At 39.2% G+C, this 26,475-nt stretch overlaps 1 protein-coding gene across 1 annotated transcript in view; it reads right to left on the bottom strand.

Annotated features, from left to right (window-relative positions):
• LOC101439724 (sterol O-acyltransferase 1) overlaps window positions 1–26,475 on the bottom strand; it is a 91,978-nt gene that overhangs the window by 58,454 nt on the left and 7,049 nt on the right. The gene's annotated exons all lie outside the window — the stretch shown is intronic.

Here is a 26,475-nt window from a genome sequence, read left to right as displayed (position 1 = left end):
CCAACCAGAGCTGCTCTGGAAATGGATGGTGAGTTGTTCTACAATAGAAGTTTTTTTGACCAGGAACTTTTGCAATCTACTTGGAGGAAGTCATTATGTTGGACAGTCCCATGATGATACTTTATGAATATTCATGATAACACAAAAGGTCCCTGAAAAAAGCACACGATCCCTTGAAATCAGCACCCTGTTAGTGGGCCTTACCTTGAAATATATGACACCCTATTTCCCTAATGTAACTGAGTTAGATTCATTGATAATTTCCCTACACATGACTCTTCTACCCCTTTTATTTAAGCCTGTGGTTAGTATTATACCCATTACATATATTTCAGAGACTTCAATCTTTGGTCAGTTCATATGCCAGTTGAGCCCTGAATCTCAGAAGAGTTGCAGCCAATACCTACTCTCCAGATCATTGGATTCACCCAGGACAACTAACAAAATAATGATGGACAAACACCATTTCCAAAAAACAGAGTATCTATAACCAAACAAAACAGTTCCATCCATCCGCACATAAGATCTAAGTCCCCTCTCAAATGGAAGCAGAATAGACATCACCATCCCAAAAATTTCAAGTTTGGCGAAATGTACAAACATAAAGAGGGGAATGAAACCACGGACAAAGCAAACTTATTAATATTGTAGCAATAGAAAAACATGCAATAATGTTAAAAAGATAGTAATTACCAGAGGTTCTGAGGGGAAGAGGAGGGAATAATAGGTGGAACATTGGATATTTTTAGGGCATTGGAATTAAGTGTAAACCACAATGTAAACTACAGACCTTGGTTAACAGCAAAGCTTTAATATTTATTCATCAATTATAACAAATGTACCACACATTTGTAAATATTATTAATAGGGGAAGACATGGGAGGGGGTAGGGTATATGGGAATCCCTTACACTTTCATTTTAACTTTTCTATAGTCTAAAACCTCTTTAAATATAGTTTATTAAATGAAAAAAATAATAAAATAACTCTATAGTCTCTATATACTGTGATCAGATCATGGTTTCATAAACAAGATACTATTTCACAAGCAAATAAATACAAAAACTTCTTCAATTAATTCAACTACTATGAGAAGGATGGGAAGGAGACATATTAAGACTAGATCTCACTACTTGTTTATGACTTCCAAAAAAAGAATCTTTCTACCAACAAATAACATGGTAACTATCATCACAAATTGGCTTACAAATTCTCAATTTTGCTCATGCTTAAGATAAGTACTTCTGAAGATCTGGCAAAAATGACATTAAAGTTTCATAAGTTGAAGATAAATATATGAAAAGAGCCAATTCAATTCATTTCCCTTCACTTTAAAAAAGTCTTTACACAATAAAAAATACTTTCTTGCTAATTAAAAGTCTGAAATTTTTAAATATCATAAAACCTAAAGAATTATGCCCTAAAAGCTAATGATTTAAAGAACTATGAAATATGAACTAAAACTCAGCCACGTAAGTCAACTCAAGGCTTCTAAATTTCTCAAACATTGACCCTGAAATAGTGATAAGCCAAGACTGAAGGTTATGTTATTTCTGAAATATCTGCCTACTTAATAATACTAACAACACTAGTAGTAAATTATTTTCTAACTGAAACTTAAGAGACCCTAATGATAAATCCTTAAGGAAAATGACACAAGATATTCTTTGTTTTTTACTCCGTGCACAACTCTGATATGCAACGAAATCAAGCTTGCAACAATCTCCTTGAAAAAATGTTATATGGGGAAACGGACTTTGGCCCAGTGGTTAGGGCGTCCGTCTACCACATGGGAGGTCCTCGGTTCAAGCCCCGGGCCTCCTTGACCCGTGTGGAGCTGGCCCATGCGCAGTGCTGATGCGCGCAAGGAGGGCCGTGCTACCCACGCGCAAGGAGTGCACCCATAAGGAGAGCCGCCCAGCGCGAAGGAGGGAGCAGCCTGCCCAGGAATGGCACCGCCCACACTTCCCGTGCCGCTGATGACAACAGAAGCGGACAAAAGAAAACAAGACGCAGCAAAAAGACACAGAAAACAGACAACCGGGGGGAGGGGAATTAAATAAATAAATAAATAAATCTTTTTTAAAAAAAATGTTATATGACCCTTGTAAGGACTACTACAGTAATAACTCATTTACCTAGAATATTGAAAATTTATGCACTGCAATGTCAAAAATATTATTTTAAACAGATTTGATGTCTATCTTCATAAAATCTTTTATGCCTTACTAGTTTAAAAGAGACCATACTATACATAGTTTTAGAGCAAGTAACAGTGATCATTTATTATACTGTATTACAAAACATTTCCATGAGGATCTCAGAAGAAAAATATGCAAACATTGATACTTAAAATAAACATAATACTGTGGGAGCAAGGGGGTAGGAGCCTTTGCAAAAGAAGTCAATATTTAATCTGATTCTCAAATAATAAAGGAAAATATTTTGAATAGGTGCTGTAAAGAATATGCCAGGCACAAAAAACAGCATAAAGACTTGAGAAGACTTGGGTTTCCTGGGACATGAACCTAGGTCAAATGTCTCCATACCAGGCTTTTTGCTTTACAATGGAACATTTTATCAGAGGTATTTACCTAACAGAAGCTTTTATCTATTCTCTTTCCAGGTTACCAGTGGCATGCTAGAACAGTTCTATCCATTGGAAATATATTAATAACCACATGTGTAATTTTAAATTTTCTAGGTGCTACATTAAAAGATAAAAACAGGCTGAGACTGATGTCAGCAAGATAATGGAATAAGCTACACCAAACTCCCATCCTCGAAGAGAAACAAAAACTAGCAAAAACTTTCAGAACAAACTTTAGAGAACTCTGCAAAACAGACTAAAGTTTACAGCAACCAAGTAAATGCTGAACCAAAAAAAGGCAAGTAAATGCTGAACCAAAAAAAGGGAAGCAGATGTAGCTCAGGCAACCGAACTCCCACCTACCGCTGGGAAGTCCGTGGTTTAGTTCCAGTGCCTCCTCAAGAAGACAGAGTTGGCGTGATGGGTAAGCACAGCAAGTTGATACAACAAGATGACACAATAAGAGACACAAGAAGAAAAACATAATGAGATACAACTAGGCAGAGAACAGAGGTTCCCAGTGCCTCCTAAAGAAAAAATGAGCAAGACAGTGAGCTGACACAATGGGCAGGCACAGCAAGCTAACGCAACAAGATGACACAAGACACAAGAAGAAAAAACAATGAGAGACACAACAAAGCAGGAAATGGAGATAGTTCCAGTGATTAGGTACCTCCCTCCCACATTGGAGGTCCCGGGTTCAGTCCCGGACCACTTAAAGACACAGCACACAGTAAGTACAAATGAGGGGGGTGGGGAGAAACAAAATCTTAAGAAAAAAAACCCAGCATGAAAGCTTTGTGTTGCTTTATCCACCCTTGCCCCAACCATTCCTAGTACAGCAGCAGTACGGAAGATGGCAGTACTGATTCATACATGGCACCGGCACCAGATGTACCTGATTGCAGATGGAATAGAGCACACCTAATTTGTAAATTAGTGTGTATGTCTAATTCTAACTTCGCTGGTATATACCTGAAAGACTGATCCAAAGCATTTGTTTGTTTCACCTATCTTGAAAATCAGTCAGGGTAGAAAAATGGCAGGCATTGTTGAAAACACTGTAAGGAAACAATCAAAATGTAATTACCTAAGGCATAAAATTATAGTTAAGACGTACAATAGAGTGTCTGGGATCTGAAAGGAAAAGCTGGAGACAGTATCCTTAGTAAATCAGGGTGTTCAAAAGAACCCATGTATACACGGTTATTTAAAAGCCAGGATGCAATCCTTGCGCCAGGATGCAATCCTTGGGAAAGACAAATGCTTAGAAAAGACATAAAAGGTACCTAAGCTTTCAACTCAGGGAGATCTCTAGGCTCAGTGCAAGCCTAACTAAGCATTGATGGAGAGTTGCAGCAGTCAACGTGCTAAGATTAGGAAAGGTGGCTTTTATTTGTTTATTTAGGGGTATGATGTCTTTTCAGCCCTTGGCAATCATTGAAATCTCTGCCAAAACACAGCTGAGTAGATGTGTTTTTTTTTTTCAGTTAAACTCTTCCTAACTTTTTTTTTTTTTTGAGTAGATGTTAAAGGATTTCATTGACCACAAATAACAAGGAATAAAGTCATTGCAAACATAATTAATTTTCAAAAAATTAGCTAGGCAAAATGACTAAACAAATGAACTACAATAGCCATCAACAATTAAAAAACAAAAAACCATGGAAAGGTTGAGAAAATGATTTCCAGAATTTATATATTATCATTTTCAAATGTCCAAATTTCACACAAAAAAAGAAAAATCACACAAAGAAACAGCAAAGAATGGACCATTACATGAACCAGAGAAGCGGATTTGGCTCAATGGACAGAGCATCCACCTACCACATCGGACCTTGTGTGGTGACCTGTGTGGTGAGGTGGCCCACGCGCAGTGCTAATGTGCGCAAGGAGTGCCGTGCCATGCAGGTGTGTCCCCCATGCAGAGGAGCTCCATGCGCAAGGAGTGCAACCCGTAAGGAGAGCCACCCAGTGCGAAAAAAGTGCAGCCTGCCCAGGAGTGGCGCCACACACACAGAGAGCTGACGCAGCAAGATGACACAATAAAGAGAGACACAGATTCCTGGTGCCACTGACAAGAATACAAGGAGACACAGAAGAACATAACAGCGAATGGACACAGAAATCAGACAACTGGGGGGGTGGGGAAGGGGAGAGAAATAAAATAAAAATAAGTATTTAAAAAAATAATAATACATGAACCAAATCATCCCTGAGAAGCAAAGACACTGGACATACTACATGAAGATTTTAAAACAGCCTTAAAAGTATATTAAAATAATATACTAAAATAAAAACATGGGCAAAGAATAAAAAGAAATCAGAAAAACAATACATGAACAAAATAAGAATATCAATAGTGTCAAATACTATAAAAAAGAAACAAACAGAAATTCTGGAGCTGAAAAGTACAATAACAGAAATGGAAATTTTACTGGAGGGGTCCAAAAGCAAATATAAGCAAGAAAAAGAAAGATTCAATAAACTTGAGAAAAGAACTATTGAAATGATCCAGTCTGAAGAGAAGGAAGTAAAAGGAATAAAGTGAAATGAACATAGCCTAAAGACCTATAAGATACTTTCTTGAGAATATCAACATATGCATTGAAGTCACAGGGGAAGGAGAGAGAAAAGAAAAATTCCATGCAAAAAATAACCAAGAAAAAGAACTCAGACGGCTATATTAATATCACATAAAATAGGCCTTACATCAAAATTATTACAGGAGGGAAGTGGATTTGGCTCAACTGATAAAGCCCACTCTATGGGAGGTCCAGGGATGAAACCCAGGGCCTCCTGACCTGTGTGGTAAGCTGGCCCATGCGCAGTGCTGATGCACGCAAGGAGTGCCCTGCCACACAGGGGTGTCCACTGCTTAGGGGAGCCCCACGTGCAAGGAATGTGCCCTGCAAGGAGAGTTGCCCCATGCAAAAAAAGCGCAGCCTGCCCAGGAGTGGCGCCGCTGATACAGCAAGATGACGCAACAAAGAGACACAGATTCCCGTGCCACTGAGAAGAATGCAAGCAGACACAGAAGAACACACAGCGAATGGACACAGAGAGCAGACAATGGGAGGGGGAAGGAGGGCGCGGTGGCAGATGAGCAGAGAGAAATAAATAAATCTTAAAAAAAAAAACTATTACAGGAAACCAATGACACAGTGATAAAAGGGTAAATTCATGGAGAAGCTATAACAATTATAAACATACACACGTCTAATAACAGAGTCTCAAATATATATAAGCAGACAGTGACAAAACTGGAAAGAGAAATAGACAGTTCTACAATAATAGCTTGATACTTCAATAGACCACTTTTAATTATGGAAATAATACCTTCACAGCGTATCGAAATAGAAGACATGAACAATACTGAACTAAAAGACATATACATAACAACCAACAATGGCAGAACACACACTTATGTGCATACTGATCATTGCCCAAAATATGAGCAACTGAAGAAAAAATAAGATAAATGGGACCAACTCAAAATTAAGCACTTTTGCACATCTAAGGATGCTGTCAAAAGGGTGAAAACGCAGCCACTCAATGAAAGAAAATATTTGAAAATCACATATCTGATAAAGGTATAATATCCATGATATATAAAGAGATGCTACAACTCAACAATAAAAAGAAAAATGACCTGATTTAAAAATGAGCAAGAGACTTAAACAGACATTTGTCCAAAGAAATACAAAGGGCTTAAAAAAACACATGAAAAAATGTTCAACATCATTTGCAATTATTAACAAGCAGTTAATAATTTAAATATGGATGACCAAAAAACAGAATGATTAGAGAATAGAGAGCTGAGGGTTAACTTGTGCAGAATTGGTTAAAAAGAATGTGTTAATCTTTGGAAATGAATAGAAAAGGTGAAAGCCCAACATAATGTTTGTAACTAGCAGCTCTATTATGTAGGTATAGAAGGGGTTTAAAGGGAAAGTCTAAGGTCATGTATATTACTGAAAGGAAAGCTAAAAAAATGTAACACGGAACTGGATAGCATAACAAAACTGCATGTGAAATATGAATATGCATAAAATTGCACACACAAGAATGTTTTTCTTTGAAATTAAACAAATGTCAATGTTACAAAATATTAATCAGACAAAAAACATTATGCTAAGTGAACAAAACCAGACACAAAGCATACATATAGTATGATTCCGTTTATATAAAATATAAATATAAATCAATTTACATTAATAAGATGGGAAAAAAGGCAAGTTACACCAATGAAGAAAAAACTTAAAATTTTTTTTTTCTTTTTTCACTAAATCCCACAGTAAATATTGCTTCAAATAGTGGGGTTCCTAACGGCTCTGGAGAATCCAGAAACTATAGGCAGGGCTGACAGCTCAGGAGTTTGGCGCCCTGCCAGACCCGTGTGGCACTGGCCCATGTGCAGTGCTAATGCACACAAGGAGTGCCCTGCCACGCAGGGGAGCCCCACGTTCAAGGAGTGCACCCCGTAAGGAGAGCTGCCCAGCACAAAAGGAAGTGCAGCCTGCCCAGGAGTGACCCTGGGCACACAGCGAGAGCTGATGCAGCAAGATGATGCAACAAAAAGAAACACAGTTTACCGGTGCCGCTGATAAGGATAGAAGCGGTCACAGAAGAACACACAGCGAGTGCACACAGAGAACAGACAACTGGGGGGGAAGGAGGGAAAGGAGAGAAATAAATAAGTCTTTAAAATAAATAAATAAATAAAATAGTAGGCATTATAATGCTGGAGACTAAGGCTGAAAAGGTATCGGGATGGAAACAAAGAGAGAAGAGAGAAAGAAAGAGAGAGAGCTGGGATGAGGGGGTCTGTGAGTGAAGACTCATCAGACAAATTTATTGCCTCAGAGGGGCTTCTATATATACCCCAACATACATGCAAACAAGCAGCTTCATGTAGTTAAACATTAATATTACCTATAACCTACAGAATTCAATCGACTATTGTCTCAAGTTACCCATCCATCCTAAGAAACTAAAAAGTCTTATCTCAGGGTACAAAATCTAGATGTTCTATATAACTACGAAGTACAAATGTTCATTATTCTTGTAGCCCATGACAGCTTTGTCCTGCTTGAGTGTTCTTTCCCAACTGCCAAACTTCTTACATTGCAAGCGTTACCAGGCAAACAGCCTGTTTATCCATAGGAGATCATTATGTCTTTCCAACACCATAATGTTGAGAAAACTCTTTAGACAATATAATAAGGAAGGGTTACTGGTTTAGGGTGTTGGATATGGGGCATTTGGCACAGGGTGCACCTGGGGCTGGCTTTTAGGGAGTCTGTGGGTGCTCATCTTGTCATAGTGTGTTATATCAGTGTGTGGAGACCCATACAATGAGTGGGAAGGCATTGTACCCCCATCCTGGGGAGGCCACATGTTCTCAAACATAGGGAGGGTATCTCTCAAGAGTATGGGTAGTTCATAAAAGGGGAGGACAGACTAGTGTTTCAAGCCCTCAGCATTGCTGCAAGTCTCCATGAACCTCTTCCTTAAGGAGTGAAGCCTAGTGGTTGCTGAGGAGGGGAGAGAAGAATATAGTAGATGGAAAAGGGGGACAATGAAAGTGTTCTGCATGATCTTGCAATGATGGATACAGGCCATGTTAAATTTCACCAAAAATTTATAAAAGTGTACAGTCTAAAATGTAAACCATAATGTAAACTACTGACCATACTCAGTAGCTATGTTTCAATAGTTGTACATAAGTTGTAGCCAATGTAACATCCACATGTAAAAACATCATTGGTGGGGAAAGGGGAGAAGGGGGAGGGTATTGGGTATATGGGAGTCCCCTATATTCTGTATGTTACTTTACTAAAACTTCTTTGAAGACATAATGGAAAGAAAAAAAAAAAGAGGTAAGACACTGAGGAAGAAATGGAAGAGACTGCCTTGCCACTGTACATAGAGGATAACACCTATTACAGTAATGAAAGGCAAAACATGAAAAAAAAAATTTTAACACTATTTTTTTAATACCCCAATTTTTTTTACTTTATTTTACTTTTTCTAAATTATTATGTATTTTATTTCTAATGTTTCAACCTATCATGACTATTTTATTTTCTTTTTAATTGAATTTGGCAATATATTAAGCTTCATTTTTTAAAAAGTTTTGGATCACAGAGGGTTTCAATCATGGCAGGGGAGGAGCACTGGTGTGGGGTATCATTGACAGGGGATGCATGGGAGGGAGTTCCCCTGGGAATGCACATAGGGTATATAGATATGTTTGGACATTCAATGGATATTGACACAGTGGTGAGAGATTCACACAGCAAATAAGGGAATGCTGGATACCCATCCTGGGGAGCTCTACCACGTTCCCCACTAGAAGAGCAACAATCCCCCAAGTGCAAGGGCAATGACCAGTGATGAAGGATGATCCAATGATGGGCCCTTGCTACTAATGTCTATGCTTATGAGTCTGTTGTGCTTGGAATTTCAACTTAGCCTAGTGTTGCAGGATGCCTAAGAGTTACCTGCTATGAGCCTCCATGTTGCTCAAATGTGGCCACTCTCTAAGAAAAACTCAGCATATAAATGTATTACCTTCCCCCCAGGATAGGACATGACTCCAGGGATGAGCCTCCCTGCACTGAGGGATTACTACCAAGCACCCACTGGTGATACAGCTGGAAAAAGACCTTGAATAAAAGGGGGAAATGGTAAAGACAAATGAGTTTATATGGCTAAGAGACTTCAAAAGGAGTCAGGAGGTCATCAGAAGGTTTGCGCTTCTGCATGTCTCAGTAGGATCTCATAGACAGTCAAAGTAAATACAACCCCAGGTAGTGGTTCTTCTGAGGGCTATGGAAACACCCAAATCCTACGGTCATGGCAGATGGCTCCAGAGTATGGAGACTTGACAGTAGGACCTACTTTGGAAGCAGTGCCCCTGAGTTTGATGGAGTTGGACTCAGATTGACCTCTACTCATGCCTCTTCTGTCTCTTTTATTGAACCTATGGTTGGTATATGCCCAGGAGACTTGAATCTCTGAGCTGTCCATGTGCCAGCTGGACCCTGAGCCTCAGCAGTGTCACAGCACCTCTCCAGTTGTTGGACTTATCTGGGTTAGCTGACAGGGAGGTGAGGATTGACAACCACCACAAGGAACCAAGTCTACAGCTGCAAGCACGAGGGTGCTATCCAGCAGCCATGTGGGATCAAAGCCCCCTCTCAAATGAGAGGTGGAGTGGGCATCGCCATCCCAGGGTCCTCAGGATGGAGGAATAAAATATGGATTAGAGTGGACTTACTAGTATTCTACTATAGAATTATCGTGACTCTAGCAGTGGAAGAAATTATATCATTGATGTGAAAACTGTGGCCACGGGAGTTGCTGAAGGCAGCGAGAGGGAAAAGAGGGTGTGATATGGGGGCACTTTTGGGACTTGGAGCTGTCCTGAATGCTGTTGCCAGGACAGATGCAGTACATTATATATCCTGCCATAACCCACTGAATGGACTCGGAGAGAGTGTAAGCTACAATGTAAACTATAATCCATGCTGTGTAGCAGTGCTCCAAAATGTATTCATCAAAAGCAATGAATAGCACAGAGCTCCTGTGCCTTGTCAGAGAGCCCTACTTTGGAATTTGTGCTCCTGAGTGTGATGGAGCTGGACTCAGATGTGACTTTTCTACACATGCCTCTTCTGTCACTTTTACTGAGCCTGTGGTTGGTGCTAGGCATAGTCCATACCCAGGAGACTTGAATCCCTGGACTGCCCATGTGCCAGCGGGGCCCTGAGCATCAGCAGAGTGGCATCTCCCTACTCTCTGGTTCATTGGTCTTACCCAGGTCAGCTAACAGGAAGGCGAAGATGGTCAACCATCACACCAGGGAATGAGGAGTGCCTGCAACTGTAAGCAGAGGAATTGCATCCATCATCCATGTGGAATCTAAGCCCCCTCTTGATCTAGAGGTGGAGGGGACATCGCCATCCCACGGTCCACAGAATGGAGGAATAAAATATGGAATAGAGTAGACTTACTGATATTCTACTGTAAAATTATTGTGACGAGTAATAGAAGAAATTTTAGCATCGAGGTGGAGAAAGTGGCCACAGTAGTTGCTGAGGGCAGAGAGAGGGTAGAAGAGATGTTATACGGGAGAATTTTTGGGATTTTGAGTTGTCCTTAATGATACTGCAGGGTCAGATGCTGGACTTTATATACCCTGCCTTAACTCACTAAATGTACTGGGGGAGAGTGTAAACTACAGGGTAAAGTATAATCTGTGTAGTGCAGCAGTGCCCCAAAATGTGTTCACTGAATGCAATGAGTGTGCCACAATGATGAGGGAGGTTGTTGGTATGGGAGGAGTGGGGTGGGGGGGTTATACAGGAACCTCTTATATTTTTTAATGTAACTTTTTTTGTGTGATGTATGTATCTTCAAAAAAATACAATTTATAAAAATGATGTGGTGGGGGGTGGGGAGTGGGTTATATGGGAACCTCTTATGTTTTTTGTTTTTTTTATGTTTTTTTAATGTAACATTCCTTGTGATCGATTAACTTTAATTTAAAAAATTTTTTAATTAAAAATTTTAAAAATGTAAAAAGCAAGGAATATAGCACACTAATGAAAGAAGCTGTTGATATAGGAGAAGGGGGGTGCATGGAGTGGGGCATATAGGAACCTCCTATATTTTTAATGTAATATTTTGTGTGACCTATATATCTTTTAAAAATAAATTTAAAAAATTTTTAAAAAATAGCATGCAAAGGAATAAAATACCTAGGACTAAGTTTAACCATGAAAGTAAAAGACTTGATTACACTGAAAACTACAAAGCACTTCTGAAAGAAATTAAATAGAGCTAAATATGTGGGGAAACACCTCACATTCATGGATTGAAAGGCTTAATATTGCTAAAATGGCAATATTACACAAAGCAATTTACAGTTTTTAAGCAATCCTTATCACAATTCCACCAGTCTTACTGGCAGAAATGGAAAAGCTGATTCTCAATTCCATGTGGAACTGCAATATGCCCCAAATACCCAAAACAATCATAGAAGACTCACACTTCCTGATTTATTTTACTACCAAGCTCCAATAATTAGAACAGTGTGGTTTTGTCATAAGGTTAGACCTAAAGACCAATGGAAAGAATTGAGAATCCAGAAATAAACCCATAAATATGGCCATTCAATTTTTTTTTTTTAAGATTTACTTTTTTTATTTCTCTCCCCTTCTGTCTGCTCTCTGTGTCCATTCACTGTGTGTTCTTCTGTGTCATCTGCTTGTATTATCCGGCAGAAGTGGGAAACTGCATTTCTTTTTTGTTGCATCATCTTGCCATGTCAGCTCCCCATGGGTGCAGCACCACTCCTGGGCAGGCTGCGCTTTTTTCACATGGGGCGGCTCTCCTTACGGGGCACACTCCTTGTGAGTGGGACACCCCTATGCAAGGGCGCCCCTACATGGCACGGCACTCCTTGCACGCAGCAGCACTGTGCATGGGCCAGCTCACCACACAGGTCAGGAGGCCCTGGGGATCGAATCCTGGACCCTCCATATGGTAGACAGATGCTGTATCTGTTAAGCCACGTCCACTTCCCTGGCCATTCAATTTTCAACCAGGGTTCAAAGACCATTCAAAGGAAAAATAATAGTCTCAAAAAATTGACCTGGTAAAAGTGAATTTCCATGCACAAAAGAATGAAGGTATACCTCTACCTCACACCACATACAAAAATTGACTCAAAACAGCTGAACAACTAAAAACATAAAAGTCTTAGAAGACAACATGAGGTAAAATTTTAATTATCTGGATATGGAAACAGATTCTTAGATGTAACCAAAAACACAAGCAGCAAAAGAAAAAATAGGTAAATTAGATTTCATCAAAATTAAATCTTTGTTTGCAAAGGATATTATCAAGAAAGTGAAAAGAAATCTACAAAATTGGGGAAAATAGTTACAAATCGTATCTGGTTAAGGAGCTAAATAGACAAATCTCTAGCATACACAAATGGTCAGTAAGCTCATAAAGATATTCAACATAAATTACTAAGGAAGTGCAAATCAAAACCACAAAGAGATACCACTACACACCCATAGCAGTGGCTATTTTTGTTGTGATGAATGCGCAACACTGTGATGATACTAAAAGTCAGTGATTGTACACTTTGGATAGATTTGATGTATGGTATGTGAACATACCTCAATTAAACTGCTTTTAAAAAGCACCAAGGAGGAAAATGGCTACAGTGATGGAAAAGAACAGGGGACAGTTACTTCTTTTGGTGATGTGAGGACTCTGTGAGGACTAACAATGAAGTGACACCTGAGGGATAAGAGTGGGCATGTCATGATGAGCTAGAGGCAAGTGTTCTAGGCAGAAATAGCACAAAGGAGACTCCCAGGGAAACAGAGAGCCTGGCATCTTTAAGGGCAATCAGAACCTCAATAACATCCTTTCCAAGCACTGAGAACTGATGTCTCCAGGGTCAAGCTTGGGGATTAGAGGGACCATCAACCTTCTACTTCTTGCAGGGCTGACAGCTCAGCTCCACTCACTGCCTAAGGAACTTTCCAGCAAGCAGCTTGGGGTTTAAACTGGCCAGAAACCTCTACCCAAACACAAGACCTATTTGTAGGTGTGTAATCCATATCCAGAAGAGGCAGAAGACTCACTGCCTCCATAAGAAGCTTTTTGGGCTGCCCCAAGCCATAGGCCTGTGCTTCCAAACTTCTGCACTTCCTGGAGGGTGACTTGGTGGGCTGGAGAAGCCAGTCTTTGAAGAGCCACATGCCTGTACCCTTAGGTCTGTTCCACCACCAAGGAAGGGGTCTGACCAATTCACTCAATAGACACATTGAGCATTAGTGACTTTCTGAAAACATTTCAAATCTGGGATACATACCATAATCTCCTGAGGTTCATGTTAGAAATAAAATAAACCATATAGTTTCCCAGGTGTGTAAGACAAGTCACTTATGTAGCCTACTATAAGACAGTGTTCAAGGTAAAAGTGAATTTGCAGGCTTGGCGATAAACCCATTGGTCCAGCAAAAATAGTCTTGGGTTAGGCTGTTGAACACTCAAGCTCTAGTCATCACACTAGCCATCATCTGCAGCATTGCCCTAGCATGCTGCCTCCCCTCTTTACGGTCTCAGCTTTCCAGTCTATAAAGTGGATATTAAACTCTGCCATGTCTTTCGGCTTCAAAGCATCGCGCAAGGGGTCCAAGAAGCTAAAAGACTTTGTGAATTGCTTAGTAGGGTGTGCTGCCATCACACACAGAAGGACCCATGACTGATGATAACAGTCTCTGATTTCCAAGTTTCTCCCCCATCTCACCCTCCACCCTTTTGGGCAATGGAGCTGAGCCCATGACTGTCCAGGGACCTTCAGCTCTGGTGTGTGCTACAATCTATCCCAATACTCCCTACCGTCTTCCCTGCTTTATTGTTCTCCAAAGCACTTAAAACCACCACTTCACCTAAATATTTCATTTATTTATTTTACTAGTTGCCTGTATCTCTCCCAGGAGAATGTAAGCTTCTTGAGAACAGGGATTTGTTTGTTTTGCTAATTCACTGCTGTATCCCCAATGCTTAAGGGAAAATAAAACAAAAACAAAAACAAAAACAAACTAATGAGATACTACTGCACACCCAGAGAAGTGGTTATTATTAAAGAAGCAGAAAATAAAAACTGTTGATGAGGATGTGAAGAAAATGGACTGTTCACACACTGCTATGAGGGGAAAGCAAAATGGGCAGCTGCTATGCAGAACAGCTTCACAGTTTCTCAAAAGGTTATAAAGGTAGAACTACATATAACCTGAACATTCCACTCATAGGTATATCCCAAAAGAATTAAAAGTTGAAAAAGAATTATTCACAATAGCAAAAAGGTAGAAACAACTCAAGTGTCCACTGAAAAATGAATAGATAATCAAAATGTGGTATATGCATACAATGGAATATTACTCAACCGTGAAAAAGAACGAAACCCTGATAATGTGACAACATGGATGAACCCTGAAAACTCTTTAATGAGTAAAATAAGCCAGACGCAAGTGAACAAATATTACATGATTCCCCTTATATAAAATATCTAGAATAAGCAAATTCATAGAGACAAAGTAGATTAGTGGTTGCCAGGGTCTGGGGGAAGTGCAAGGGTAACAGGAGTTAATGATTAATAGATACTGAGTTTTCCTTTGGATGCTGAAAAGGTTTTTATAAGGGATGGTGGTGATAGTTGCACAAAATTATTAATGTAATTAATGCCACTGAATTTTCAATGTACATATGAAAATGGTTAAAACGGCAAAATTTTTGAAGAAAAATAAAATTTAAAAAGAAAAATTAAACATGTAAAATCATGTGAAAGTGTGTATATTCTGTGAAATCTGGTGTGTATTTTATACTTAGAGTACACCTCAATTCAGATGTGTCACAATTTAAGTGCTCAGCAGCCACATGTGGTTATAAGCTACCATATAGAATATAGTTCTAGATCAGGGGCCAGCAAACTTTTTCTGTGAAAGGCCAGATAGGAAGTATGTCAATGGGCCATATGGTCTGCAACTACTTTATAATTATTCAACTATGCCTAAACTATGCTGTCATAGCATAAAAGCAGCATTTATACCAAAAACCAACTATGGGCAGTGAAATGTGGATTTCTATAATTCTACAAAGTAATAATCTTTCTTTTCTCAACTACTTTAACATGTAAATCCATTCTTAGCTTGTGAGTTGGCAGCAGGCCAGCGGCAGGCCAAATATAACTCGTGAGCTGGAGTTTGCCAACCTCTGTTCTAGATGGCTAAATTTACTATAAAAGTAGCTGGCAAATATAACTGACATGTACACACTATTTTATCATCTATCATAACTATGGTGAGCATGTTCCTTGCTTCTCCAGCAAAGGTACGTGTTTCATTTCCCTTGCCAGTAACTGAATTATGAATGAGTATGTGCATCAATGTACGGGCAGCCTAAAGATGGCCCACTCAAGTTGGCTTATTGGTAGAAGTTTTTTAAAAAGGTCCTGTCTATAAATGTGTGGGCAGAGTTTAAGAAAAGAAACAGAAGATGGTGTGGAATTCCAGGAATAGTACAAACTTAAGGAAAGCTATTACTTTTCTTAAGCCTGCAAGAGCAAGGAATGGAAATGGTTACCAGAACCCAGAGAGAACTTCTTGGAGAGAACAGGAGTAATGGGGAAGTGGATGTGGCTCAACTGATAGAGCTTCCACCTATCATATGGGAGGAACTGGGTTCGATACCTGGGGCCCCCTGTCAGAAAGAAGAGAAAACAGGCCCATATGGCAAGCCAGAGCCTGCGTGGTGAGTCAGGGCTCACATGAGTGCCCCCGTGGTGAGCCAGTGCCCTTCGCAATTGATTCAAGATGATGACGCATCAAAAGAGAGACAAGGGGAGAGTCAAGGTGAAGTACAAGAAAAACCAGGAACTGAGGAGGTGCGGTTGACAGGGAACCTCTCTCCTAATCAGAGGTCTCCGGGACTGAATCCTAGAGGAGAAAAAATGAGAAGAAAAGACAACACAGACAGCAAAAACAAAAGGGCAGGAGGAGGAGAAGGGGGGGAAATAAATAAAATCAATCTAAATTTAAAAAAACAAAACAGGAGTAATGCCACCTAGCAGGAAGGGAGCCTAAGTTATAAATATGCCCACTTCACTTTCTACCCTGGGATCTCTTGCCCTAGCCCCCCATTGTCCATGCCCTATCAGACACGAGATACTACGGAACCCTATAGATACAGTCCATAAGGTCAGCCTGCCAGGGCACAAAGTAGGGTAGAACGGCAAAAATCAACATATCTAGCAAAACCTGTCACCTATTTCTGGCCAATGAGACATGACAATCTTTTTGGGGAATCTCTAAGAAAGGTTTCATTACTCTGAACAGAAACATAAGAAAAGAAAGTTTCTCTTCTGAAGGAAATTATTTTGGTACCAATTCTCCTTATCAAGACTAGATTTACCAACTCTGTATTTTTTTTAAATATTACTATTTTTTTTTTTTTAAAGATGTATTTATTTCTCTCCCCTTCCCCCCAACCCCCCAGCCCCGGTTGTCTGTTCTCTGTGTCTATTTGCTGTGTCTTCTTTGTCCACTTTTGTTGTTGTCAGCGGCACAGGAATCTGTGTTTCTTTTGGTTGCGTCATCTTGTGTCAGCTCTCTGTGTGGGCAGCGCCATTTTTAGGCAGGCTGCACTTTTTTTCACACTGGGCAGCTCTCCTTATGGGGCGCACTCCTTCTGCATGGGGTTCCCCTACGTGGGGGACACTCCTGCGTGGCAGGGCACTCCTTACGTGCATCAGCACTGAGCCTGGGCCAGCTCCACACGGGTCGAGGAGGCCCAAGGTTTGAACCGCAGACCTCCCATGTGGTAGACGGATGCCCTAACCACTGGGCCAAGTCCGCTTCACAACCTCTCTTTATTTCTATCCCATCCTCATCACCACCATTTTCTAAACCCACCACGCCACACCCAACCCCAGACACTGCCTATCTATGAGCTTTCTCTAATTCCAAATGGCCATGCACTGCTGAAATACTTAGAAATATGGGACTAAATTGAGATGAAATGTCAAGCCTTGGCCAGACTCCCACAATGATAAAATGCAATGTGTGTCTGTACCTCTTGACAAATTTCTGCAATGTTCTTCACAACCATAGTTCCAAACCCCTTCCACCCTCCTAAACTCAAGGACTACCAAACAACCTTTAGTTGTTAACTTTTGGTACCAACTCCTTGAATGTCTTCTAGTACTCTTAATTTTTATTACCTTTAATCCTCTTCTACACTGTTCCTGTCTAGAGGAAGGTGTAACATATCTTTTTTTCAAGGATAATCCTTCAGTTATTCTTGATTCTTCCCACATCCATTGAGAAACTATTAAAAAAGTTCTTCCCTCACTGAATCATTTATATGTCCACATTTATATTCAGATACAACCTATTCTCTACCAATGATGTTTCTGAAACTATGACATAAATGTCATTAGTGGTATTAAAGTTAAATCTGTGGTACCACCAACATTAATTGTTTAAATGTTATGTATCTAATATTTTAGAAAAAATGTAAGAGACCATCAAATCCAAGACTTCTTAGAACTTATTGCTTAAGATGACACTAAGCTGTTTTTTAAAGTGATTAGATTTTTGTAATGTTCCATAATAACAATGTGATATATAGATACTGGCAAAAATAATGAATAACTGAACATTGGGATACACTACTATAAAACAAATAACCCACTCCAATGATCTTTTTACTCCTCATGGGCGCCTACAATTCTGTTCTATTCCTTTATCATAAAAAGCTCTCATAAAGTGGCCTACACTTTCTATCTTCACTTTATCACTACAGTTCATTCCCAACTCCTTTCTTTTTTCTTTTTCAAATTTATTTTTATTTTTATTTATTTCTTTTCCCCCTTCCCCTCTGCCTGCCCTGCTGTTTTTGCTGTCTATGCTGTCTTCTCATCTCATTTTCTCTCCTGTAGGATTCACCGGGATTCAATCCTGGGGACCTCTGATATGGAGAGAGGTTCCCTGTCAACTGCACCACCTCAGTTTCTGGTTTCTGCTGCACTTCACCTTGACTCTCCCTTTGTCTCTCTTTTCATGCGTCATCATCTTGCTGCGTAACTCACTTGCCTGGGCACTGGCTCACCACGTGGGTACTCGCATGGGTACTGGCTCACTGCATGAGCATCCTTTCTCTTCTTTTTCACCAGGAGGCCCCAGGGATTGAACCCAGGTCCACTTATATGGCAGGCAGACGCTCTATCACTTGAGCCACATTTGCTTCCCCCAACTCCTTTCTGCAATCCTTCTCTCTGTATGGTCACTATAGCCACCAAATTTCTAAATCCTCATGCTCTTTAAATATGCTACAGAATGGGAAGCAGATTTGGCTCAACTGATAAGAGTGTCCGCCTACCACATGGGAGGTCCAGGGTGCAAACCCAGGGCCTCCTGACCTGTGTGGTGAGCTGGCCCACGTGCAGTACTGATGTGCACAAGGAGTGCTGTGCCACACAGGGGTGGCCCCGCGTAGGGGAGCCCCACACACAAGGAGAGCGCCCCATAAGGAGAGCCGCTCTGCACAAAGAGTACAGCCTGCCCAGGAGTGGCACTGCACACATGCAGAGCTGACACAGCAAGATGACACAACAAAAAGAGACACAAATTCCCAGTGCTGCTGACAAGAAAACAAGCAGACACAGAAGAACACAGTGAATGGACTCAGAGAGGAGACAACTGGGGGAGAGGGGAGAGAAATAAATAAATAAAAACATACATAAATAAAATAAATCTTTAAAAAATTAATTTGCTACAGAAATTTTAACATTTATAAAGGAATTACCATATATCATTTCCATTTATTCATTGTAACAACCCACTGAAATAAGCAGGGTAGTTATTATTATTTTATAAATAAAGATGCTAAGATTCAAAGAAATAAAACATTTTGCACACTGCAACATGACTGATAAATAACATATCTTCTAAACCCTAGCCATGTACTATAAAGTATTGAAAAATGAATGCCTATTAATAGGGAATGGATTAAAAAAAATACATGATCCATATATAGGCTATCTATAAGAGACATACCTTAGACCACAGGTTCTTAACCTTTTTGGTTCCAAGATCCACACGCCCCTTACTAAGTCCACACTATACTGTATATTATTTAATAACTATATCACACCTCTACCAACACATCCCCACAAGAATAATGTTTATCTGAATTTCAATTCAAGCTCATGGACTCCTTCTTAAGAACCCCTGCCTTAGACTCAAGACACAAATAGGTTTAAAGTGATAGGTTGGAAAATGTTATTCCAAGCAAATAGTAACCAAAAAAGAGTAGGAGTAACTATACTAATATACGAAATAGACTTTAAATGCAAAATTCTTACAGGAGACAAAGAAGGGCACTATTATTGAAAGAAGCAATCTACCAAGAAGAAAGAACAATTACAAACATTTATGCAACTAAATAAGGTGCCCCAAAATACATGAGGCAAACACTGACAAAACTGAAGGAAAAAACAGACTTCTCCACAATAGTAGGGAACTTTGATACACAGCTCTCAGCGGAAGATAGACTATCTAGACAGAAAATCAATAAGGAAACAGAGCTGTCAAACAATATTATGAATGAACAAACATATACAGAATACCACACCCCAAAACACCAGGATACACATTTTTCTTGAGTGTTCATGGATCATTCTCCAGGATAGATCATATGTAAGATCACAGAACAAGTCTCAATGAACTCAGAAGGAATGAAATTATATAAAACACTTCTCTGACCACAATGGAATGAAGCTGGAAATCAATAAAATCAATAATGGGCGGAGACTGGAAAACTCACAAATGTACAGGATTTAAACAACACAATATTAAACAACCAGTGTTTAATAAACAGTGTTTGGTAACCTACTCTCTCATTTTTCATTTGTCTGTGAACTTTAAACTTACCCGCATTTTTGAAAGACAGTTCTGCCAGATAAAGAATTCTTGGCTGGCAGTTTTTCTCATTCAGTACCTTTAACACATCATACCACTTTCTTCTCTTCTCCATGGTTTCTGTTGAAAGATTGGCACTTAGTCTTACTGAGGTTCCTTTGTATGTGATGCATTGCTTTTCTCTTGCTGCTTTTGGAATTCTCTATCTCTGGTATTTGTCATTCTTAATAATAGGTGTATTCGAGTAGTTCTATTCAGATTTATTCTGTTTGGGGTATGCTGTCCTTGGATATTAATATTTATGTCTTTCTTAAGGGGAGGGAAGTTTTTGGTCATTATCTCCTCAAATATTCTTTCTGCCCCTATTCAGTTTTCTTCTCCTTCTGGGACATCTGTAATGCATATGTTTGTGCATTTCGCATTGTCAATCAATTCCCTGAGACTCTGTTCCATTCTTTCCATTCTTTTCTCCTTGTCTTCCTTTCTTTCCAAGTTCAGATATTCAGTCCTCCAAGTCACTAATTCTGTCTTCCATCAATTCAAATGTGCTGTTACATGCTTCTATTGCATTTTTTATCTCATCCATTGTGTCTTTCATTTCCATATGTTTTGCTAGTTTTTTCTGCAGACTTTCTAACTGTTCTTTATATGCACCCAGTGCCTTCTTAATATTCTTTACCTCTTTAGTGATATTTCCCCTAAACTCCATGAACTAATTTTGGAGATGTGTGTGATTATCACTGATAAGTTGTCCTAAATCCTGTGTTTTGTCAGGATTTTTGGTGTGTTCCTTTGGCTAGGTCATCGCTTCCTGTTTTACAGAATGGCTTATAATTTTTTGTTGATGTCTAGGCATCAGAATATGGTTGTGAATTTACCCTGAAAGGAATTTATAGCCCTCACTGCTTACACAAAAAAAGAAGAGCTAAAAAGAAGCCCTAACTGCACAACTGGAGGAACTAGAAAAAGAACAGCAAACTAATCCCAAACCAAGCTAAAGGAAAGAAATTTAATAAAGACCAGAGCAGAAACAAATGAAACTGACCCTGCAGAAACAAGAAAAATCATAAGAGGATACTATGAACAACTATTTACACCAAAATCTAGACAACATGGATGAAATGGACAAATTCCTAGAAACACACAAACAACGTCCAATGACCCTAGAATAAATAGAAGACGTCAACAAACCAATCACAAGTGAAAAGATTGAAACAATCATTAAAAACTTCCCAAAAATGAAAAGCCCAGGACCAGATGTGAAGGTGTGGAAATGAAATAGAGTTAAGAGTAATACATTACGAGTATAACAAACACTGCTGATTTATAAATGTGACTGTGGCCGAAAGGGGTAGAATGTGGGCATAAATGTCATGGAAAGGACACTAGGGAATAATCTAGGGAATGTATAACATAGTGATTCTGGTGGTTTATGAAGACTGTGGTTAACAGTATAAATATAAGAATGTTCTTTTACCAAGTGCTAAGAATATGGAGATACATGGGAAAATTAAACTAATGTAACTTAAGGACAATCAATAATTTTATAACATTTTGCAGCAATGGCAAGAAGATATTATTTCAATACTAAGGGATAACAACAGAGGCATGGGGGGGTATGGGATTTTGCCTTTTGGAGTAATAAAAACATTCTAAAATTGACTGAGGTGATGACAGCACAACCCTGTGATGAAATTAAGAGCCAGTGAGTGTACACTTTGAATGGTTTGTACAAAGCATGGGACTTATAACACAGAGAATTCAGTGGTGGATGAGGGACTGTGGTTAACAGGACAAACAGAACATTTTCTCTTGAACAACAGCAAATAATATATTAATACAGGTGTTACTAATTGAGTGGGTTCAGGGGAAAAAACACACTAAGTGAAGGATATGGGCTATAGTTATATTGATGACGCTCTTGCAGAGTTTGTAACAGACGTTTCACAACAATGCAAGGTTTTGGTGCAGGACTGATGTATGGGAACCCTGTAGGATGATATGCAAGTTTGTTCAGTAAGTTTACAACATTCAGTGTACACTTGTTTGTTACACTTATACCCTTATGCATGTTCATGTGTGAATGATATACTACAGTAAAATTTTATAAGAACAAACAAAAACACAGGAAACTACAACTGCTGAAAAGGGTATGAAGAAATAGCAACACTCATTCACTGTTGGTGGGAATGTAAAGTGGTGCGGCTGCTGTGGAAGACAGTTTGGAAGTTCCTTAGAAAGGTAAGTATATAACTATCATATGATTCAGAATCCTAGTTATATACCCCAATGAACTGAAAGCAGGAACATGAACAGATATACACACACCAATGTTCACATCAGCATTATTCACAAAATTTGAAGCAACCCAAGTTACAGCAACTGGGAAGTGGATGTGGCTCAACTGAGAGCATCCGTCTACCATATAGAGGGTCCAGGGTTCAACTCCCAGGGCTTCCTGACCCATGCAGTAAGCTAGCCCACATGCAGTGCTGCCATGCACAAGGAGTGCCATGCCATGCAGGGATGCCCCCACATAGGGGTGCCCCACGTGCAAGGAGAGCCGCCCCACGTGAAAAAAGCACAGCCCACCCAGGAGTGGTGCTACACATATGGAGAGCTGACGCAGCAAGATGACCCAACAAAAAAGAGACGAAGTTTCCCAGTACTACCAGACAATGCAAGCAGACGCAGAAGAACACAGAGCAAATGGACACAGAGAGAGCAGAAAATGGGGGGGAAGGGGAGTGAAATAAATAAAATGAATCTTAAAAAAAAAAAAAAGTTACAGCAACAGAGAACTGACAAACAAAATGTGGTATATATGCATAAGATGGAATATTATTCAGCTGTTAAGAAGGAATGAAGTACTGACACCACAACATGAATGAACCTCACAGGTCTTATGTTGAATGAAATAGGCCAAACACAAAAGAACAAATATTGTTTGATCTCACCAATATGAATTAATTATAATAATTAAACTCAGAGGTAGAATCTAGAAGATAGTTTACAAGGAAACAGAATGGGGGTACAGAATGGGGAACTGATACTTAATTCTGTGCAGAATATAAAATTAAGTTGATTGTAATTCTTTGGAAATGGACAGCAGTGATGGTAGCACATTATTGTAATTATAATTAATAACGCTGAAGTATGTGCGTGTTGTTGAAAGGGGAAGTTTTGTATTATATGTTACTAGAAGGAAACCTAGAGGATAAAAAAAGCTTTCTATAACACAGTGAACCCTAAACCAGTAAACCTTGACCTTAATAAGAAACACTGTGTCAACTTTTGTATTCATGCACTCAGCTAATTTAGATTTAAGAACTAATAAAACTCCCTCATCTCTCCCATTATCCCAAAATTTTTAGTCCAGTTGAATGGGTAAAAAGCTTTCTCTATCCCACTTAACTAAGTTAGGTACACTCTATTTCTCTTGTCATACTCATTAAATCTACTATGAACAATCAGTAGCACTTGTAGTAATCTAATTCTGTGTGTAGTTTGGCAGAGGGGTTTCTCCTTCATTTAACTAGTTATTCCATGAGGAAAAACACCTGCCTATCTTGATCACTGCTGTACCCTCAGCACCTAGCAGGTCACCTCAATAAATACTGATAGGCTAGTTGACAATTAATAAAAATGAATATAGTATCTGTGATCATTTGAATTTTGTGAATCCCAGAAAACATATTCTTGAACTAATCCATTCCTATAGGTATGGGGTCCTTTGATTGCATTACATTCAGCTAAGGGACCCTTGATTAGATCATTTTAGGGTTTTTGATTGGACTAAGTCAATAAGGTATGACCCAGGTTGGTTTCCATCCTCCTTTTGGGTCTTATATAAACTGGGAACACAATGAAAGAAAGAGATACAGAGAAAATTCATAGTGGCATTATTCCCAATTGCCAAAAGTTGGAAAACCACCCAGATGTCCATCAACTGATGAATGGATAAACAAACCGGTATATACACAATGGAATATTGTGTATAAGAAAAAATGAAGTGATAAAGCATATGACAACATGGATGAACCTGGAGGACATTATGTTGAAACAAACCAGACACAAAGGACAAATACTGTATGATTACACTACTATGAACTAAATATACTATGTAACATATTATATAATTCATTTACATAAAATGCAAATCAATTTATAAAGATGAAATTTGATTAGCAGTTACATAGGGCTAGGGAGGGCATACTAAGGGGTGTGGAGTTTTTCTTTTTGGAATAATGAAATAGTTCTAAAATTTTTTGTCATGATGAATGCACAACATTGATTATACAAAAAGCCATTGATTATTCACTTTAGATAGATCGTAGGGTATGTGAATATATCTCAGTGAAATAGCTTAATAAATAAATAATTGTGGATAACCAGAAATAGCAGCTATGTACAACAGGGGAAACAGAGATTGAGAAGTGAAGCGTTTTCTTGGTGGTTGTTTTTTTTTTTATTGGATTTTTTTTAATTCCCTCCCCACCTTGTGGCTTGCTTGCTGTCTGCTCTCTGTGTCCATTCACTGTGCATTCTTCTGTATGTCTGTATATATTTTTATTTATCCCCCCCCTTGCACTTGCTTGTTGTCTGTGCTCTGTGTCCATTCACTGTGCACTCTTCTGTGTTTTTAGTTGTCTCCCTTTTTGTTGCATCACCTTGCTAAGTTGGCTCCCCACAGCACTTGCAGGCTAGGCAGCACTCCACCAGCGTGCAGGTGAGCCTGCCTTCACAAGGAGGCCCCAAGACACGAACACAGGGCTTCCCGTATGGTAGACGGGAGCCCAAATGATTGAGCTACAGCCACTTCCTCTTGGTTGTTTTTATTTATTATTGAAATAATGAAAATGTTCTAATAATGACTGAAGTGATGTATGCACAACTATGTGATCATATCAAATACCATTTATTGTACACTTTGAATGAATTGTATGCTTTATTTATACGTATAAAATTGATTTAAAATAAAAATCTTTTAAAAGGTGAAAAGAATTTACATGTCACAGAAACAAAATTCCTTCTCAATCGCATTATTTTTATTATGAACTTTCATCAGAACTTTTACTATTCTAAAACAGTAATAAGTTAACAATGACTCTTATAAGTCTTTTGTCATCAACAGATGGTTTTTTTTATGATGCTTCCCTAAAAACACTTGCAATCAGCTACAGGCCAGATGCTTCGTCTCCAACAAAAACAACTGTCTTGGAGACCCACAGAAAGGACTATGCCAGTACTTTGGGGCACAGACTTCTCTTAACACAGCTTAAATAACTTTAAGACCACACTACTGGGCTGAGTAAAGATTCCAGAAGTCTAGTGAAGAAGCCAATTGGTTATGAGATTGCTAACACAAGACTGAGTGGACCAAGGAAATTTCCCAGGACTGAATGAATTGATAAAGAATGAGGGAAAAAAAAAAGAGAGACAGAGACAGAAAAAAGGAGTTCTGCCCTGACCCTGCCATAAGACAGAAAAGACTCCAGGTTCACCTACAGTTCAAGAGAATCCCCAAGAGGCTCAAGGGGAAGATGCCCAAGGAGAAATGCCTGCTCACCCACAGCTGGGCTCAAGGAGAAAGTAAAAAGCAATCGAGAGACCCATGGCAGTACTCCAGAATCTGCTGGCAGCCACCCTTTGGTGAGAAAACACCCCTGATGATGCCTTGATTTGGATATTTTTGCAGCCTTGGAACTGTAAGCTTTTACCCTATAAAAATCCCATTATGGGAGCAGATGTGGCTCAAGCAGTTGAGCTCCCACCTCCCACATGGGAGGTCCCAGGTCCAGTTCCTGGTTGTCTCCTGGGAAAAAACAAACACAAAAACAAGCAAAACAAATGAAAAAAACCAGCTTAGGGAATCCATTGTGGTTCAGTGGTTGAGCACTGGCTTTTCATATAAGAGGTCCCAGGTTCATTCCCCAGGCCCTAATACTGCAAAAAAAATAAATAAATAAAATAAAAATCACCCTTAATAAAAGCCAACCATTTCTGGTATATTGCACTGGCAGCCTTTGGCAAATGAAAACAGTATCTAAAGCAGGGGTTCTTAACAAGGGACCAACAAGCTTGAATTTAAATTAAAAAAAAAACATTATTCTTGTGGGGATGTGTTGGTGCAGGTGTGATATATTTCTTAAATAATACAGAGTACAGTATGAACTTAGTAAGGGGTCTGTGGTTTTCCCCTGACTGGCAAAGCAGTGCATGGAACAAAAAGGTTAAGAACCCCTGATGTAAAGCATAGCAATATGCACTAAATCCAATAAATGTTCACTGATTTAACAAGAGTTTTGTTTTTCTAAATTTTCTTTTTTAGATTCAAAGATGGCCTTATATTTACAACAACAATGGATTTCTT

Source organism: Dasypus novemcinctus, chromosome 13 (assembly GCF_030445035.2).
Source record: "Dasypus novemcinctus isolate mDasNov1 chromosome 13, mDasNov1.1.hap2, whole genome shotgun sequence".
NCBI classification, from domain to species: domain Eukaryota; kingdom Metazoa; phylum Chordata; class Mammalia; order Cingulata; family Dasypodidae; genus Dasypus; species Dasypus novemcinctus.
Note: the sequence above shows the minus strand (reverse complement) of the source record. Positions and strands in the feature narration are given on the sequence as shown.